Raw genomic sequence first — 20,313 nt, 5'->3', positions numbered from 1 at the left:
TCTTTATCATGTTGAGGAAGTTTTCTTCTATTCCTATCTTTTGAAGTATTTTTGTTAAGAAAGGATGCTGGATTTTCTCAAATGTTTTTTCTGCATCATTCAAGATGATCTTATGCTTTTTCCCTTTCAATCTGTTAATGTGGTGTTTTACATTAATTGATTTTCCTGTGTTGAACTACCCTTGCATATCTGGAATAAAACTCACTTAATCATGTGTATGATTCCTTTACAGTGCTGTTGAATTGGGTTTGCAAGTATTTTATTGAGGATTTTTGCATCTAAGTTCATTGACAGGTTGTTATGTAATTTTCTTTTCTTGTCATATCTTTTTCTGGTGGTGTTCCCTCCTCTTCCATTTTTCTTGGAAGAGTTTGAGCAGGATTGGTATTAACTCTTCTTGCAATGATTCATAGAATTCATCTCTGGAGCCATTTGATCCTAAGCTTTTCTTTGTTAGTAGATTTTCAATGACTGAATCAATCTCTTTACTTGGGATTGGTTTGTTGAAATCTTCTGTTTCTTCTATAGACAGTGTACGTTGTTCATGTGTTTCTAGGAAGTGTCCATTTCATCTAAGTTGTCTAATTTATTGGCATACAGATGTTCATAGTATTCTTTTATTATCTTTAATATTTCTGTGGGGTCAGTAGTAATGCCCCTCCATTTCTGATTTTATTTACTTGCATCTTCTTTCTTTTTTCCTTTGTCAGTCTAGCTAAAGGTTTGTCAATTTTGTTGATCTTCTTGAGGACCCAACTTTTGGTTTCGTTGATTCTCTCTATTGTTTTTTTTTCTCTCAATTTCATTTATTTCTGCTCTAATCTTTGTTATTTCTTTCCTTCTGCTTGCTTTGGGATTAGTTTGCAGTTGTTTTCCTAGTTCCTCCACATGTGCGGTTAGTTCTTTGATTTTAGCTCTTCCTTTTTAATGTAAGTGTTTAGAGCTATAAATTACCTTCTCAGCACTGCCTTTGCTGCATACCATAGGTTTTGATATGTTGTGTTTTAGTTTTCATTCATCTGTAGATTTTCACTAATTTCTCTTGACCCACTGATTGTTTGACCCACTGATTTTTTAAGAATTTGTGAATTTTTCTATTCTCCAACTGTTGATTTCCTGCTTCATTCCATTATAATCAGAGAAAGTGCTGTGTATAATTTCAATCATTTTAACTTTATTGAGACTTGTTTTGAAGGCCAACATGTGGTCTATTCTGTAAAATGAACCATGATCACTTATGAAGAATTATAACCTCTGTTTCAGATTGGAATGGTCTATAAATGTCTGTTAGGTCTAGATCATTTATCATTTTATTCAAGTTCTATGTTTCCTTCCATTTCCTATTGATCCTCTGCTAGATATTCTATCCATTGATATGAGTGGTTTATTGAAGTCTCCAACTATTATTATAGAGATGTCTATTTTTCTCTTCAGTTTTGCCAGTGTTTGTCTCATGTATTTTGGGGCAACCTTGTTAAGTGGATAAATATTTATAACTGTTACTTCTTTTCAGTGGATGCCTCTTTTATTAATGTATAATGTCCTTCTTTATATTGTATAATAGTTTTGCATTTAAAGTCCATTTTCTCTGATATTAGTATAGCTACCCAACTCTCTTTTGGTTACTGTTTGTGTAACCAAACAGCCTTTCACTTTCAACCTATTTGTATCCTTGGGTCTAAGGGGAGTCTCTTGTAGACAGCATATAGATGGATTATACCTTTTTATCCATTCTGCCAATCTGTGTCTTTTGATTGGAAGGTTTAATCCATTAACAGTCTATGTTATTACTGTAAAGGCGGTACTTACTTCAACCATTTTATCCTTTGGTTTTTATATACCATATCTTACTTTTTTCTCTCTCTTTATCCTTTCAGTTACCATTACTGATAATCTTCATTTCTACACACTCCTACAAGCCTCTCACTCATATCTTTTCTTTTCAGCCTGACGAACTTCCTTTAGTATTTCTTATAGGGCAGGACTTTTATAATGCACTGTCTCAGCTCCTGTTTATCTGTGAATATTTTAAACTTTCCTTCATTTTTCAAGGACAGTTTTGCTGGATAAAGAATTCTTGTGGGCATTTTTTCTCTTTCAGTACCTTAAGTATATCACCCCACTGCCTTCTCACCTCCATGGTTTCTGATGAGAAAACAGCACCTTGCAGTTCTCTGGAAGTGACTAATCACTTCTCTTTTGCTCCTTTAAGAATTCTCTCTTTATTTTTGTCAGTTGACATTCTGATTAATATGTGTCTCAGAATGGGTATGTTTGGAATACATTGAACTTCTTGAACATGTATATTCACATCCTTCATAAGAGTTGGGAAATTTTCAGCCATTATCGCCTCAAATATTCTTTCTGCCCCTTTTCCCTTCTTTTCTCCTTCTGGGACACCCATGATGCATATGTTCATATGCTCTGTGCTGTCATTCAAATCCCTGAGGCCCTGCTCAATTTTTTCCCATTTTTTTCCTCTATCTATTTTTCTTTCTGTAAAATTTCAACTGCCCTGTCTTCTATCTCACTGACTTTTTCTTCTGCCTGTTTAAATCTGCTGTTGTTTGTCTCTAGTGTATTTTTAATCTCTTCTATTTTGTCTATCATTCCCATCATTTCTATCATGTTTTTTATGTTTTCAAATTCTTTTTTATGCTCATGCAGTGTCTTTTTAACGTCCTTTATCTCTTTGTCCATATGTTCTTCATCTCCTTGAATTGATTTAGATTTCTTTCAATATCTTTGATTAGTTGTTCCAAATTCTCTGACTCCTCTGAAGCTTTAATTTGTTTCTTTGGCTGGGTCATATCTTCCTGTTTCTTAGTAAAGGTTGTAATTTTTGCTAGTTTTCTAGACATCTGATTATCTTGATGAGTTTACTCTGGAGGGTCAGTTTCTCTCTCTTGCCTAGAATTTTCTTGTGGATTGGCTTTGTGCTAAGGCATTTCTTTGACATTTGGTTCAACTTATTCCAGACCTTTGGAATACCTTGTGTTGAACTTATCAGATTTTTCAGCTCTTATTAATCTATTTCTTGCTCTAGATATACAATTTTTGCAAAGGCACTATTTGTGCAATTGTTTCATCCCCAAGAGAAAGCTTCTTTCCCCTGTTCCTTCTCCATGAATTTTGATCTGTTCTATTTGTGATTTCCCTCTCTATATTTTTTAACACTCATTACATTGTCTTTAGCTGCTTTTACCTGGAGGCAAAATTTTGGGAAGAGGGTCACCCTGGAGAGAACTTTTCCAAGTCAGTATTTCTCAGTCAAAGCAGGACCAGGAGCACATGAAGGGGACATAGACGAGTTCCAAAGTGCCCTGGGAATGAGACCCAGAAGGATGCAAAACTTTTCTTTGATGACTCCCTGAATCTGTGCTTTCTTGGCCTGCCAGCAGATGGAGCTCTTCTGCAAGCTGTCCCCTTCAGTCTTAAGGTGTTTTTGCGCCTTTAAGTCTCATCTGACTCTGCCCAAGTCAGGGTTGTGGTTGAAACAGAGGCTGCCAGCAGCTTTTATCTGGGGAGAATTGAAGCCCTAGCCCAGAGAGAGGACCCAGTGATTGGAATTCACTAATCCAAAGCTATGACTGGTGCTTGGTCATGCTCTTTCCTGTTCTTGGAGAAGAGATACCCTGTAGAAAACTGTTTCCCATAGTCCCAAAAAGGCACTGTATCTTTAAATCATGCCCAATTCCACCCCTATTAGGGGTGGGGTTGAAACAGAGGCTGCTAGCTGCTCTTTGTCCTGGGCGGGTTGAAACTGTAGCAGCTTTCAAAGCCAGGACTCAGCATTCCAAATTTGCTAATCAAAAGTCATGATTGTTGCTCAGCTGTGCCCTCCACATCCTGTTCTTTAGGAAGAGGACTTTAATTTCCAGTCAGGGACTGGACCCCGGGGTGCCCTGTCATGAGAGTGGGGGATAGGCATCAGCCTCTGCAGCACGGAGAGATTTACTCGTAGCTCTTCACCGCAGGCTATCAGTCTCTTCCTTCCACCCTTCCCTAGATGGTGTCCTGGATTCTTCTGGTCTCCGGAGCCCTGAAACAGTTGATTCAGACAGTTCCTGGCTGTTTACTAGTTGCCTTGGAGGATGACCTGAGTCTTGAAGCTCCTTACCCCACCATCTTACCACAAACTGATTTTTGACAAGGATGCTAACTCCATTCAATTGGGAAAGAATTGTCTCTTCAACAAATGGTACTGAGAGAACTGGATATCCCAATGCAAAAGAATGAAGGAAGACGTCTTTCTCATACCATATATAAAAATTACCACCAAATGGATCAAAGACCTAAATATAAGAACCAGGAGTATAAAACCTCTGGAAGAACATATTGGGAAGAATTTATAGGATCTTGTGTTAGGCAATGTTTTCTCAGCTTTACACCCAAATCACAAGCAACAGAAGAAAAAATAGATAAATGGGACCTCAACAAAATTAAAAACTTTTGTGCATCAAAGGACTTTATCAAATAAAATGGTGCAGCCACTGTGGAAGACAGTTTTGAAGTTCCTTAGAAAGCTAAGTATAGACTTACCACAGGACCTGGCAATCCCACTACTAAGTATATACCCAAAAGAATTGAAAACAGGGACTTGAACAGATATTTGCACACCAATAGCAGCATTATTCACAATTGCCAAAAGATGGAAGCAACCCAAGTGTCCACCAACAGATGAATGTATAAATACAATGTGGTATTTACACGCAATGAAAAATTATATTCAGCCATAAAAAGAATGAGGTTCTGATTCATGCTACAACATGGAAAAAACTTGAAGACATCCTGTTGCGTGAAATAAGCCAGATAGAAAAGGACAAATACTGTATGATTTCACTGATATAAAATAATTAGAATAAACAAACTCATGTAATCAGAATACAGGTTACCAGGGGCTGTGTTAGAGATAGGGAATGTGGAGTTAATGCTTAAATTATATGGAGTTTCTATTTGGGTTGATTGTAAAGTTTTGGTAATGGATGGTGGTGATGGTAGCACAATATTGTGAATGTAATTAACAGCGCTGAATTACATATGTGAGTGTGGTTAAATGGGGAAATTTTAGGTCATGTATATATTGCTAGAATAAAGGTTTCTAAAAAAACAAACAAACATAGGAATGCACAACACATACAGCGTGAACCCTACTGTAAACTATGAACTACAGTTAATGGTACAACTATAAAAATTGTCTTTCATGAATTATAACAAATGTACCACACTAATGCAAGGTGTCAATAAGAGGGTGGTATATGGGAACTCTGTTTTTAATGTATTTTTGCATGATATTTCTGTAAACCTACAACTTCTCTAACAAAAAGAAACTTAAAAAACAAGTAATGAGCTATAGGCACTAAGAAAATATAGAAGTGTTGTGGGGTCTCTGAGCAAGTCTAGAAGCTTCTCCACCTACCAGCAGGTTAGTCCATTTATTCTTAAATGCAGTATGCAGCGCACAAGAGACCAACTTCGCCCTCTGTTGGTAGTGGGTAGAATTGCTTTATTCTCATGAGGAAAGCTTTGTACATGCAAGTTTCTAACATAAAGATTCATAAGTAAGCAACATTTACATGATATCAAATACATTTTCTCAATAAACATGCCTCTATGAACATGAAAAAATTATTGCCCTTCTGTGCTCTTTCATTTCTCTGATAGTATTGCAATGGCAGTATCTTAGAAAAATATAATACATTTTTAAAAATCATACACAAGAAACAACTCCAAAGTAATACATGCATTTCTGTTTTAATTCTGTCATTCTTAACCCCAGAGGAATGAGTAAAGATGAGCTCAGGGTCTGGTTTGCCTTTGCTTCTGAGCTGACATCATCCAAATGCAATTAGTCAAACACCAGCTCCGTGTAGCTTTCCAAAGGGCAGGATTTCCTGTAGGGATGTTTCATATCTTGAGCTACTTTTTAAATAAACCGATTATTAAGGATCCAAACAAAATTATCACTATCTAAGGAGATTCCTTCGGGTCTTTTCTGTGTTGGTTTGTCTGTTTTTTTGTTTTCGTTCATTAACAAGTTGCCTACCTTCAACCACTGAACTTTTTTTGTGGCATGTCTTCCTTTTCCACGAATAGTATTTGGGTCTGGGACACCATGAAAAAAAGAGAGAAACAAAATTCCTCAGATGTTGTTTTGGTCTACCTGCACAGCTCCTACACATCACTTTTAGAAAAAAGGAGGTGAGTGCAAAAAAAAAAAATGGCAATCTATTATTCATGTCTGATCAATATTGTTTTCAATAATAACAAATTAATTCATTTCTGTACATCTACAACTTCTCTAATATTTTTTTTAAATCAATTCATTCCAGTATTGGAACCATTACATAATTCTCATATGATTGTGGTACAGTCTGATAAGTGCATTTGGTTGATGATCTAAAATAACAAGATTATCTTGTTATGAGGTATTATATTTATATAGACCAACTCAGATTTATTTCCCATGAAATCTGATAGCCAGGCTCAAATTGCAGTGGAAGGGTTGCAATTATGCCATTATTGTCTTTAATGGCAACTGCCCAAATTTATAATTCAGGTAAAATTGGCCTCTATTTCATGCTTCAATTATCAATGTTCACTGATCCTTGCAATTTTACAATAACAGGGAAAGATAGAAAGTCATCTGGTCTAGCAATATCACAATAAAGAAAACTGCCAGAGGTGTCTGTCCTTTCTAAGTGTGTCATTTATATGAATTCTCTGGGAAAACTTTAATGCCATTATTCTTCCCCCCTTTTTCCCTAAATATCAGAATAGGAAGAAAAGGCTACTATTTCATTCTGACTTTTTAAAAACTATTTTTCAACACACAGACCCAATGCCCAGTGGTAGACTATCCATAAAACAAATCACAAAAACGTGTGTATCCATATATATGTGTTTTTGTGTGTTGGTTTCTTTTTGGATTACATTTTCCAAAAGTGCCCAAGTTTCCATTTTTATTGGTGTCTTTCATGATGTTTACTAAGATTCCTGACTTTCCATTTTGCCTTAGAATATTTTAGGTTGGTATCAGTTACAGTTTTCTTCAATTGTAAGTAATATGAACTTGAAAAAGTGAATTGTCCAAATCCTTTTTTCCTTCAGATAAATGAAGCTTAGAGATATGCAGTTCTGGATGGGAAGGATAACTCCAAACTGAAACTGGGAACCAGGTTCCTTCTACCTTCCTTCTTTGCTGTTCCTAGTGTGTGCTCTTCATCCTCATGTTCACAACATGGATGCTGTACCTCTTGGCATCACATCTGCATTCCAGGCAGCAAGAGGGAGAGAGGAAAGTACCAAAAGAGTGTGACATCTGAGTCTGCCTTTTTTTATTTGAAGAAACAATGGTTTCCCCAGAAGTCCCACTCAAGAAAATTCTGATTATATATTATTGGACAGAACTGTGTCATACGATCATTACTAATGGAAGTGAGACTTAAAAAAAAATGAGATTTTTAGCCAGACACATGGCTGCCTAAACAAAAAAATGAGTTCCCTTAAAAGTGGAAGAAGAGGGATGTCTTAATTTCTTAGGGCTGCTTTATAACAACTTACCACAAACTGAGTGGCTTAAAACAGCAGAAATTTATTGCTTCACAGTTCTGAAGGTAAGAAATCTGAAACCAAGGTATCAGCAGTGCCATGCTTCCTCTTAAACCTGTAGGGGAGGATCTGTTTCATGCTTGACAGAGTTCAAGATCCTGGAACCAGCCATGTCTGAAGCTGGATTTTCTGCTCTGTGACCCATTACATTTCTTTTTATCTTAGGTTAGTATGCATTGGATTCCTGTCTGGGGAAGAAGCTTTCCATATATATTCAACATGCATCTCTTCCTCCACCACTGCCATCTGGACAACCAGCTATTCATGCTTCCCTTTGAGGTCTCCTCCTTACAGTCCTCCTGGGTCCTGCAAGCAAGCCCTTCCAAGTGGGGGTGGGGGGTGGGGGGGGGGGAGTGGGGAGAGACAGCAACAGGTCAAGTTGTGCATAGCTGATTTGGAAGTCATGATTTGGAAAAACGGATCTGTACCCCTTTTAGATATAAAATAAATCTGTTCACTTTCTCTTAATGCTATCCCATCAGTTTTGTATTTTTTATCAATGCAAAACAAATTTGGATTTTTAAAGGAATGTTCCAGGTCATAGGAAATTGGTTTTTATCAGGGGAAAAAAAAAAGCAGATTTTCAGTTTTTGATAGTACACGTAATCTTTTTTCACGTAGCAGTGTTAATACAACCAAGTCAGATTGTACCTACATTCTATCCCGCAACTACTGTAGGGATGACACCTTGTAACAAGCACTTTCCCTACTGGTGGAGCTGAGAATTCTTGCTTTTATTTCACCATGACATCTCCTCACTCTTTTAATTCCACTGTGAGAATGAACTCAACTTTCTCATTCTATCCTTCCATGTGGCCATTTTGAAATACAACCAATTTATTCTCTATTTAAAATATCACTTAGAAACATTAACAACTTCTGAAAAACTCTGACCCATATGTTTTCATGTCATCAAGGAAACTACCCAGTTTCTAGGTATGGCTCTGGGTATTCAGAAGGTAATTGGGTGGCATAGGTTGAGGTTAACTGGATTCACATATATGGAAAGAAATGCTGAATTCTTTTATCCCATGACAACTTCTCCAGTATTATTTTCCTTGTGTCCTGGAGTATTAGATCTAGTCAAGTGAAATTCATCTCCCCTCCTTCCTTTACCTGTATTTAGGATAATATGAAAAGAATCCTGCAGCTATTTCTAACTCCCTCAACTCACCACTATAACTCACTACCTCCCGTGGGGACAGAAAATAAGTCATTTTCCTTGCTCGTCAGGACTCTCCTCCTCCTGGCCAGGATTCCCTCTGCTGGGACTGAAATTAACAGCCAATTAATAGGCTACATTGTTTTCACTTCTAACTAGCGCTGTTCCAGACCACCCACAGTTCAGAGCAACAGAGCAACAATTTAACTGAATTACTGGTTTAAATTATCACCACTAATTGTACCACTGAAACCACATTCCGTGATTTGTTTTGTTTTCTCCTATTTTCCTCTGGGCTTCAGAGGATCAGAGAGATTTGTGCAACAGATTAAATAATGACCAAATTCTCCTTTGGCTTCTTTTCCACAGGAAGTGGTGTCAAAGTCTAGTCAGGGGTCAGAGGTCTGGTTGTACAAATTCTGCTTGCTTGTGAGCTGGGAGGTCAATTTGAGGAGAATGAGCAAAAGCCATATTCAAGATGGAAAGGGTCAGACTTACAGCATTGTCTAGAATGTGCATATCCATATTTCACCTGCATATGGTCACTGAGAGCTCTTGGTGAGCTCCAGTGAACATTGAGGAGTGGGGTAACCCCTGGGTCTGCAAAGAATTGTGGCCAAGCAGGTAAAATTACTGGGTCTTCAGCAGTTATCACTGCAAAAGCAGAGAGGAACCATGAGATTTGTAAAGCATAGAAAAATGATGTATTTTCTTCACAGTAAGAGGGGGTGTTCCAGTTTGCTAATGATGCTGTTATGCAAAATACCAGAGATGGGTATTATTTGGTTACAAATTTGCAGTCCAAAGGTCATGAAAATGTCCAAATTAAGACATCAACAGAAGCTTACTTTCACCCATGGAAGGCCAATGGCATCTGAAAAACCTCTGTTAGCTGGGAAGGCACGTGGCTGGTGTCTGCTGATCCCAGGTTGGGTTCCAGCTCCTCTCTCAGCTGCTCTCCAAAACATCACCCTCAGCTTCTCTAAGGTCCTTCCGTTTGTGAGCTCTTTTATAAGACTCCAGTGATTAATCAAGACTCACCCTTAATATGCAGGGTCCATATCTCCAAGGAAATAATTCAATCAAACGTTTCACCCAGAGTTGATTGAGTCATATCACCATGAAAACAATCAAAGGATTCAAACCTAATCAACACTACTACGTCTGCCCCCCACAAGATTACATCAAAGAACATGGTGTTTTGGGGGATAAAATGCATCCAAACCAGCACAGGTCAAAAGGCTAAAAAGAAAACCTTCAGAAATCTGGGACTGAATAGCTCAAATTCATACCTGTGATGGTTGGGTTCATGTGTCAACTTGGCTAGGTGGCCTAGCTGTCTGGTCAAGCGGGCACTGGCCTGACGATTCCTGTGAGGCTATTTGAGGCTGGTTGGTTTGTCGGATCATCAGTCAATTGACTGCAGCTGACTGATGACTCATCAAGGGGCGTGCTTCCACAGTGAGAGAATGCAATTGGCTGGATTTGGTCCGGGTGATCAGTTGGAGGCTTATAAGCCGGACGGTTAGAGAACCTTCACTTCTTCTTCAGCTGCTCAGTGAAGCTTTTCCTGGGGAGCTCGTCGAAGTTGCCAGTTCGTTTCCTGAGGAGTTCGTCAAAGTTGTCGGTTCGTTTCCTGAGGATTTCTTCAAAGTTGCCGGTTCGTTTCCTGAGGAGTTCATCAAAGTTGCCGGTTTGTTTCCTGAGGAATTCATCAAAGTTGTCGGTTCGTTTCCCGAGGAGTTCGTTGGACGTCTTCCTTGGAGTTGACAGCTTGTTGACGGCTCTGCAGAATTCGGACTCGTGCGCTCCCGCAGTTGCGTGAGTCACTTTTACAATTTGATAATAAGAGACATCTCTCATTGATTCTGTTTCCAAGGAGAACCCTAACTAATACAATACCCATGAAAATGCTGGAATGAATCATCAAACAATCAATCTGTACAAATTTCCACAACCACAGGGGATTAAGCCAAGACATCCATGGGGCTTTGTGAAGAACCCAATTTCCCCATAAGTATGGTGAGAAGCTTAGGAGAGCAGGGAGAACCAATGAACAGGACCGGCCCCATGGGCTCTCTCCCACTCTTGGACAGCAGGTGAGGTTCAGACCTCAGAATCTTGGATCTTGGAGGAGAAATGCGAATCAATTGCCATGTTAAACAGTTCAGGAAGCCAGTAAACTTGGAACCTAAGCCAGACTTGATTCTCCTTGATAATTTACCGAGAAAATCACTATTAGACAAAATAAAACAGATTTAACCGGAGGCTTTTAGTAATGAATTTAATAAAATCAGGAAAAATTGAAAATACAAATTGCATTGTATTACTATAATTCTAAGTCCTTTGGTGACTTATTATTGATGACTGATTAATTTCACACTTAATTCAATAATTGTTTTATTGTTCCTATCATTCATAATATTTGTTGGATGCTATTCTATGCCAGGTACTGGCATTTAACATTCATTATTTTGTGTAATCTCATCTGATCTCAATATGATGCTGTCAGAATTTCCATTGCAAAGAGGAAGCAAGCATGTAACAAGTCCATCCCCGCGGAATGAGTGGTGGTGTCGGTGGCAGGGGTCAGGCCTGTCTGAGCAAGCTCTGGACAACCACGTGTACCCGCCTCCCAATTCCCATCACTCATTACCTTGGGATTTAAAAGTTGAGCAGTAGCTTGAGAACAGGCTATCCCCCAGGTTTCTATTCCACCTCTAGTGGTGACTTTCCTTGCACACGCCTGGAAATTCTTCACTGTGTCTTCCTCTCCAGAATGTTCCCCTTCAACAGAGTTTGAAGTGCCAGGAAGTAACCTGGCAGTGTGAGCTCCCCCTGAGCACAAGGCCACAGTGAGAGATGAGTCCGAGTACAACTAGAGAATGGATGTCCCACCTCCCCCTTCTCTAATTTATTTAGCAAACATGGCACTGAACCAATAAAACCCTCTGGGCAGGAGCTCATGACCCTAATTCTAACATCTGCGGTAAAAACAAGTGGGAAACCTGCTCAGTTAAAAGTTCAGTCAAAAGTGTGGTTGGTAAAGAAGAATTTGAGCACGTTTTAAGGCATCTTGTGAATAAATGGGTTTTAAACTAGTAACCTTTAAAAAATAAAAAATGAAAATCATTGGAATGAAATAGCATAATTGGAAAATCATACAGAACAGTAGTGGAATAAAAATTGGTCAGCCTGAATATTCTAATTAGACACATTTTTGAATTCTGTATGTATTATAGGATTCTACATTTTCAAAGGTTAAAGTGCTTTGTTCTCTTCTGCTATGGTGGATCTGCTGTCACTACAAAATGAAAAGTTAGGTGTGCCAAAATGGAATTTTTAACATATGCAACTGCTTGAACATTTGATTCCATTTTGCAGTATGTTTACAGGGCAAAATTAAAGACTAATGTTTTCTTTGCTTAAATTTTAAAATATTCTGGGGCTGCCTCAATGATGACTGAGAATTATATTTAACAGGGTTGGAGAATATTAATGTGCAGTTTAATGTAGATCTGCAAAAGGGAAGTGCATGGTCACCAGGCTGCCCAAATGTTCACACTGAAACTACCCCTGGGAATCAAGGGATAATATTTTCGATTTGACTTTTGTTCTCTATGCCTTAGATCACACTTTGTCATATAAAGGTAATGGCATGAATGAACACCAAGTCTCCCCCATAAATGGTTAGAAGAGAAAGAATTAAAAGGTGAGGATTGCACCAGCCTCAAGCTTTTAGCCCTCTTGGTCCAGGAAATGAGTCAGAGCTGCACTGCCAGGAGAAATTCTCATTAGCCTGGCAGAGGGAGAAGCATAGGAAGGTGGGCAGGAGGTAAGAACAGACCCCACGCCCCAGGATGCCATGACATGGAAAAAGTAAGGTGTGAGACTGAGAGTGATGGTCTCGTGCCTCCACAGAAACGGGGTCTAGCAAGCACACTGTTCCCGAGAGGAGAAAAATTTGCAGGGTGGAGGGCACCTGCCTGCTTCAGTCATGAGTAAGAGGAGAAAGAGAAAGGAGCTAATTCATGGGGTGAGCACATGTCCCAATTGCCCAACAAATTCCCAGTTTGCATCGATTGTCCTGGCATAGTCACTGGGGCCAAAAGTAGCCTGGTGGGTCCAAAAGCTCACACAGCTAATTGCCAGGGGCTCAGTCTATCCTTCATGTCCAGCCAGCCAGCACTCACGTGGGCTCCCCAGGGTCCCTCTTCTTAAATGAGAGGGGTGGGAGTAGAGGGATGGCTTCCTAATACAGAGTGGATTAAAAAAAAAAATCTCTGATATAGAAAACAAATGTGACCACTTAGCAGTCTGGAACAGCAGCTTGTGAAGAGCTGACCTCTCAAATGGCAAAAGGCTGACTTTCCTGTAACCCAACCTGCTGCAGGCAGCATTCCCTTCCCCGCGTGCTGCTCCAGCTGCTGCCGGGCCGTGTGCTCAGTTCACGTGCGCCCTGCACGGCCTCCGCTTTCGCAACAGGAGCCGCAATCTCGTCTCTCTTTGCCTAGTCGTGGGCAGATTTTCAAAAGATGAACAGATTTCTGTCCTCTGTTTTCTATCCCACTTCCCTCAGCTGTCTATCATATCTTGGTTTGCAATAACCATTAATAATTTATCTCTTTATATTTGATTTGGATATTTCGGTCTCCAAAGGGCAGAACAAGAATCTCATGTATGACCCATTTACTAGAGAAAAATGCAAGTCAAGTTATGCCGTCCCTGCTTTCTCTTGCTCCTTTCTTTCAGCAAGGTTTGTGAATGTGCTTTTGCTGTTTAACTCCATGCCAATAAATTATGGATATTTCCCACACTTCAAGTTTCTAGGCATAATTTTCCATCAAGATTGTTTTATTAGAAGATGGTTGGGGGGGTGTTTTTTCATATACAGGCTCACATGCCCCCCCTAGCCTAAGGTTTAACTAACCCCTACTTTTGAAAGTTAACTGTAGGACCATTCGGCCATGACCTCCTCTACCACCCTCCTAAAGTCTTCCCTTTAAATGTGGGTAAATATGTACATCCCTGAGATAAACCTAAGTCACTTCCACCATTGGCCAGAAATTAGAAGTTATGCTCAAAAGTTAATGCCCATCTGTACCTTATTTAATTTATTGAGGGTTGTATTGTGTATATATTCTACAATTTTATGAAAACATCTTTGAATTCTCTTCCTAACACTGTCATAACAAATTTCCACAAACTTAGTGGCTTAAAACAACACAGACATACTCTCTTAGGATTCTGAAGGCCAGGAGTCCAACATCAGTTTCACGGAGCTAAGGTAAAGATGTCGCGGTGCTGACTCTCTTCTGGAGGCTGGAGGGCAGGATATCCGTCCTTGCCTTTTCCAGCTTCTCAAGGCCACTGCACTCCTTGGCTTGTGAACATTTCCTCCACCTTTAAAGCCAGCAGAGTAGCATCTTCAAATTTCTCTCTGACCTTTTCTGCATCCCTCTTCCACATTTTAAAGACCCTTGTGATTTCATTGATCCCACCTGGGTACTGCTGGCTAGACACCTTGTTTTAAGGTCAGCTGATTACCCAGTTTGATTCAGTCTGCAACCTTAACTCCTCTTTGCCGTGTAACCTAACATATTCACAGGTTCTGAGGATTGGACGTGTACATATTTTGTGGGAGGAGGGCATTATTCTACTCATCACAATCTTAGCAGCTGTCCTGGGACTCATCTTATTTCTGTGCTTAAATTAATGTTTTCAGAGACATTGCACATTTTTGTCATTTTGCACTTTTGCTTGCAACTCAGGCTACCGAATAAATGTTCCTATGTGATGGAGCCCTCACAAACGGCTATTACTATGGTTGCATATCAGCTGCTGTTTATGGCTATATCTTTCTATTATTCCATCAGACTCCTATTTCCCTCTAATTCATTGACTCTTCTCATGTCAGGTAGATATGATTTCTTCACTTGTACTGTCAAGTACGCAATTTCTAGCCCATGTCATGAGTTACAGTGTGGGGGTTTGAAGCTGTACACACCCCAGAAAAATATGTCCTTAAATTTAATCCACTCCGTGGGTGTGAAAACATTGTAAGGTGGACCTTTTGATGAGGTTACTTCAGTTAAGGTGTGTGTGACACAGCCCAATCAGGTTGGGTCTTAATCCTATTACTGGAGTCCTTTGTAAGTGAAATGAATTCAGACATGAGAGAGAGAAAGCCACAGGAAGCGAGAGTCTGGGCATCAATGGAATCCAGAAGACAATTGTGGTGGTTGGGTTCATGGGTTCAACTTGACCAGGTAACAGTGCCCAGTCTGGCCAAGCAAGCACTGGCCTAACTGTTACTTCAAGGACATCTTGTGGGCTTAAATCATCAATAAGTTGATTGTATCTATGGCTGATTATATCTACAATCAACTAAGGAGAGTGTCTTCAGCAATGAAAGACGTTTCATCCAATCAGATGAAGACTTTAAATGGAGAGGTGATAAATTCAGCAGTCAGAAGAGAGAACTTTCATCTCTGCTTCAGCCAGCCAGCCTGTCCTGGGGAATTCACTGAAAACCTCCACCAGAGTTGCCAGCTTGCAACCTGCCCTACGGAATTTGGACTCATGTATCCCCACAGTTGCATGAAACATTTTACAAAATCTTATAATGTTTACAGGTATCTCCTGCTGGTTCTGTTTCCATAGAGAACCCTGGCTAAGACAAGAAGAGAAGGGAGTGACCAGAAGATGCCACCATGTGTCTTGCCATGTGACAGAGGAGCCCAGGATCGTCAACAGCCAGCCCCAGAAGGCCACAGTCTTCTGAAAGAAAGCATCCCCTTGATGATGCCTTGATTTGAACTTTTTCCCCAGCCACAAACCATGAGCAAATAAATCCCCATCATTTAAGTTGACCCATTTCATGGTATTTACTTGAGCAGCCTTGGAAACTAAAACACACAGATATTATCAGAAGAGACGTCAGGGGGTAAATTTTAGTGCTGTGATAAAATTATACTTCCTATGAGTTCTGCTAAGGCCAACTTAATTTCACTTTATCGTAATTTACTAGAAACAGTGTTATAGAATGAGGTCAGTGGAACACCTGGGGTGTCTAATCAGGGTGATGAGGACGGAGTGAGAGTTGAGAGGCTCCTGGTATTGTCAGAGCTTAGGCACTTAATTCCCGGATTTGTGTGATGAGAAGTTTTCTCTAATGCCTAATCAGGTCATTTCTATTGTGAATAATTATGTTGTTATGTTCAGTGTAAGGCTAAATATGCATTTTTCTTGAGCAGTCTCTCGAGTGCCACCTACTTCATTGTTATGTAATTCTACTCTCCTACACAAATAAGCTAACAGGTTTTCCAGCTCTCTATATTTTCATACCTGCCATCTGCTACCCATTTTCTTTTTCTTTATGGAAACAAAGATCCCAAGACTTAAGATATCGTAACTATATTCTCCCTTATCTAAAAAGGGCAGGACGCTTCTCATTACTGTATCATTCCTGGTAAGTTCAGTCCTATAATATGATTTAAACCCAAGCACTTTATTATTATTCAGAGTGAGAACGGTGAAGAGTCTCCTCCTAATTTATTTATTTGCTTATTTGTTTATTTCTTTTTAACCCAGCTTTCAGGGAAAACCTGCTGTGTGCTATAGACTATACTAAATGCAAGACATTTAAAACTGCAGGAGACAATAACTTTTCTTTCATAAAGAATAGAGGAAAAGGTAGCTATTAAATGGAGAGAAAAATAATCTATATGCTGAAAATAGCCTTGTATTCCCTACCCTCTTCAGTTAGCTGTTTCACTGTATAAATTCTGTAGTAACATAAGTCCTTGGGTCTAACATGATGGGCATTTTTAATGGAAATGGAATAAAGGCCACCTAAGGGCTTGGGAAAAAGATAATTTATAGCTGGAGGTGAAAGAGGTCAAATCAAGGGCATTGTTTTACAATCCAGCTTTAGGCAATATATTTTTTCTAAATCTTCATCAAGTTGAAAAAAAAATCTCTTAAATCAATTAAAATACAATCAACTCCCTAATTTTAAGAATCACCTTTTATTTTCTTGAAAATATGTGCATGCAAGACTCCGTAGGCTCTTCCATGTTAAGAGTTCTGTATTTAAGGGAAGTGTTGGCTTTCCATAGCTGTGACAGCAGCCACATTTGAAATTAGGATGCACTCGTGAGACCTTCTTTCCCATCTTCAGTCACAGAAAGTACATGGTGCGGGGTGAGCCCCTTCTAACAGCCACTTATACCGACTTTCTGTATGCAAAAAATGTGGAGAAAAGATCCTCCATCTTTCCTTCTATGTGCCCCTCCTCTGAATGAAGGGATGGCTTCTTATCACTCTTCTGGTTCTTATCAAACATCTCCCTTGCGTTCTTATGTAAACACACAGTGAATTATGAGTTCGTGGAGGGCAGACTCTGTAGCCATCTCTGGATCCCAAACAGCCCCCAAGATAAGGCTTTGCCCTGAAATTGGAGGGAGTTTGGCTGCAGGATCCTCGGCAAGACTGCTTGTCCCCATCCCCATCCTTAACAAGGTGATAACAGCCGGTGAGCAGTGTCCTGGTATTGGAGAGATAAAATTCATTCCAGAATGAACAAAGCAGTGCTGTCATTTCTCCTTGTCATAATGCACAGTTGTGCACTGCAGATCTGCTCTCGGTTCTGTTGATAAAACACACTTGGTGCCGCCTACCGGCATCTATTGATGGCATCTCTTTATGTCACACCCCTGGCTCTCTCATGAAGCCAGCGTGCACGTGCCAAAGAGACAGGTAGGGGATACCTCTCCTCCATTCGGCCAGGTCATCCATTTGTCTGCATGCGGCAGGTGCAGGAACGAAGGCTGCATCCAGCATGGGTCAGGCCCAATGGGCAAGGCGGGCGCTTCATTCCCTCTGCTTGGCTGAGCTGGGAGGGGCACCCTTAGCTCCTGGCAGTCTCTCTCTAGTGGGTGCAGGCTGCCCCTGCATCTCAGAACCAGCCCTCACCCTTGGAGTTTCTCTAGCATCCTCTTCCATTGCTTCTCTCTGACTTCAGACCGGTGTCTCCAGTACTGCACAAAAGCCATTGAGCCATTGCAAACCGGGGCCCACTTGCCTCCAGCTCCCAAGGACATTTTCTTACTTTCTTGGAGCAATCACGGATGATCTCCCCAAGGGCCAAGAGTCTTCTGCCAGCAGTCGCTTTGAGGAACTCGAGGCTTTCAGTAACACTCTCCCACTGCCTACTTCCACCTGTCCTCTGGACATTTTGAGTCTGACAATCTTCCAACTCTCTTCTTATCCTGATTTCCCTGCTTCTGTTTGTAATGCCTCAGTGCCTCTGGATGCCCAGCACAAAAATGGATAAATGAGCAAACAAAACAAAACAATAAACCTCAGTGTTAACTAGGATTCTTCTCTTTCCTTTTTCTTCATATTCTGTTGCTCACTAAGACATAATGATTATTCCTTTGGAACGACTTTCACATCTGTCCCCTTCTACACCAACCCCACCCCACCCACGTCAAGCTCTTCTCAGTCTCGTGCTATGACTCAACTCTTGCCTTAACCCCCTAACTGCAATGTAATGAAGATTCCAGCACAGTGTTAACATACCTAATTGTCCCATATTTTTTCCTTTGCGGAACCCTTTCCCAGCTCCCTGGGATTCTGGGGGGCCCTGTGGATCAATGGTGTATTTCACAGAAAATTTCCTGGTTCCTCTTGGGGATGTGATAGCATTGTACTTTCCACCTCCTTGGACAGGAATGGGGCTTTTTTATTTGCTTTGACCAATGAAATGTGTGTGGACATGACATGTGTCATTTCACAGTGGAAGTTCCAAGAATGACTATGAGCTTTGCCATACTTCTCTTTTCCTCTGCTGCAGTGGCTGGTGACACTCCCTGGAGAGCCTGTTGCTTCAGCCTGGGTCCAGGAGCAAAGACAGCAGAGGAGAGCCCCACTGACTCATTGCAGATGAATTTATAGCCATAGATGAAGTGAGCAAGGCTTTGCTGTTTAAGCTGTCAGCATTAGGGGGTGGTTTGTTATCACAGCATATCACAAGCTCACCTAACTTCAGAGGCTGTCAATCATGCGTCCCCATCTAAGGTAAGTACTCTGACTTCACCTAGCTCCTGGAACTCAATGATTTGTGAGCAGAAGACCCTAAAAAAACCAATCTGAGTCCTTCCTCAGGGATAGAAATTGATCCTAGCAATATCCTTATAGAGTCCCCTCACCCCCCACCCAGCCCCAGATCTGGGATCCATTCAGAATCAAGTATTGCATTTAGTTGTTATGTGTCTTTAGCCTCATTTAATCTGAAACAGTTCCTGAAATATTCTTTCATGACTTGGATACTTTTGAAGGACACAAGCCAGTAGTTTTGTAGAATGCTTCTTAATTTGCTTTTCCTGATATTTCTTCATGATTTGATCCTGGTTATGAATCTTCAGTAGGCACAGCACATAATTGACGGTGTGTCCTTCTTGGTACATCATATCACTTGGTGCCAGTTCCTCCCCTGTTGATGATGTTTGTGCTCACTTGGTTAAGGCATGGTCCACACTTGGAGAAATGCAATCCCAGATGCTGATGAGTTCTTGGCTGGTGCAGCCTAGACAACGTTGGGGGCTGCCACTAATGGAAGTGTTCGCCAAAGCAGCCGGCCAGACCTCGCTCCAACCCTGACACTTGGAAAACAGAGGAGCTGAAGCCCACGCATTCACGTACTCACCTTCTCAGCCACAGAAGGGGGTTCCAGTCTTGTCACTGCCACTTACTAATTATTGCATGAACACCTTGAGCAAGTTACTCAACTATGCTGCCATTTCCTTCAACCATGAAATATCTATTTTGACTTTGATCTAAATAATGGAATGTGATCAAAGAGCATGTCATAGCAACAGGCTTACATGTTGCCTCAATTAATGAAGGATAGTAATAATAATTGAGAAATGAATTGAATTGCTTTGTTTCCTATAAAAACACATTGCTTCTGAAACAAATAATAAGTAATATTTTGTTGGTATGTCAAAACACCTTTATGAACAAGCAATAAAGAAATTTAACAGTTTCCTCAGAAAGATGTCTCTTTCTCTAATCTCAATTATTTAAAGTATTTCAATAACTCTGTGATTTTACATGGAGCAGAAAATGCTAAATTTGCCACCAAAGTTTCCTAGTCTTGACTGGTACAGTCAGCCCCATTCAAGAACTCAGAACTTGAAATTTAAGATTCCTGCTATAAAGGAATAAGCCAGCAATTTCCTTAAGAAGAAATATGAAAAAATTTCACCAGGTCTAGAAATAAAATAAACGCAAACAATAGGACTGTCATTTTATCCCTCAAATTGGCAAAGAGTAAAAGAAAATTGCACTCAGTGTTTGACCATGAATTGAAGAAAAGACATTCCTTACATCAATAGCAGAAATAAAAGTTGCTACAACTTTTCTCAAGGGCTGATTGAATATCATCATTAAAAGTGTGATTATCCCAGGGAAATAATCATATCAGCGAGAATTTGATAATGAGCAATATATAGTTACAGTTTAGAAGATGAAAA

The 20,313-nt window shown here is 40.1% G+C and overlaps 1 long non-coding RNA gene across 2 annotated transcripts; it reads left to right on the top strand.

Annotated features, from left to right (window-relative positions):
• The first annotated feature begins 10,538 nt into the window (after nt 1-10,538).
• On the top strand, nt 10,539-19,833 carry LOC119506241. 2 transcript variants are annotated; one of them, XR_005210956.1, is made up of 3 exons: nt 10,539-10,594; nt 18,633-18,856; nt 19,304-19,833. It is a non-coding gene; the product is annotated as an uncharacterized LOC119506241 (long non-coding RNA). The 2 variants fall into 2 exon arrangements; XR_005210955.1 differs by having other exon boundaries at nt 10,549-10,872.
• The last annotated feature ends 480 nt before the right edge of the window (nt 19,834-20,313 follow it).

This window comes from Choloepus didactylus, chromosome 11, assembly GCF_015220235.1.
Source record: "Choloepus didactylus isolate mChoDid1 chromosome 11, mChoDid1.pri, whole genome shotgun sequence".
Classification (NCBI taxonomy): domain Eukaryota; kingdom Metazoa; phylum Chordata; class Mammalia; order Pilosa; family Megalonychidae; genus Choloepus; species Choloepus didactylus.
This window is presented reverse-complemented; position numbering and strand designations above follow the sequence as displayed.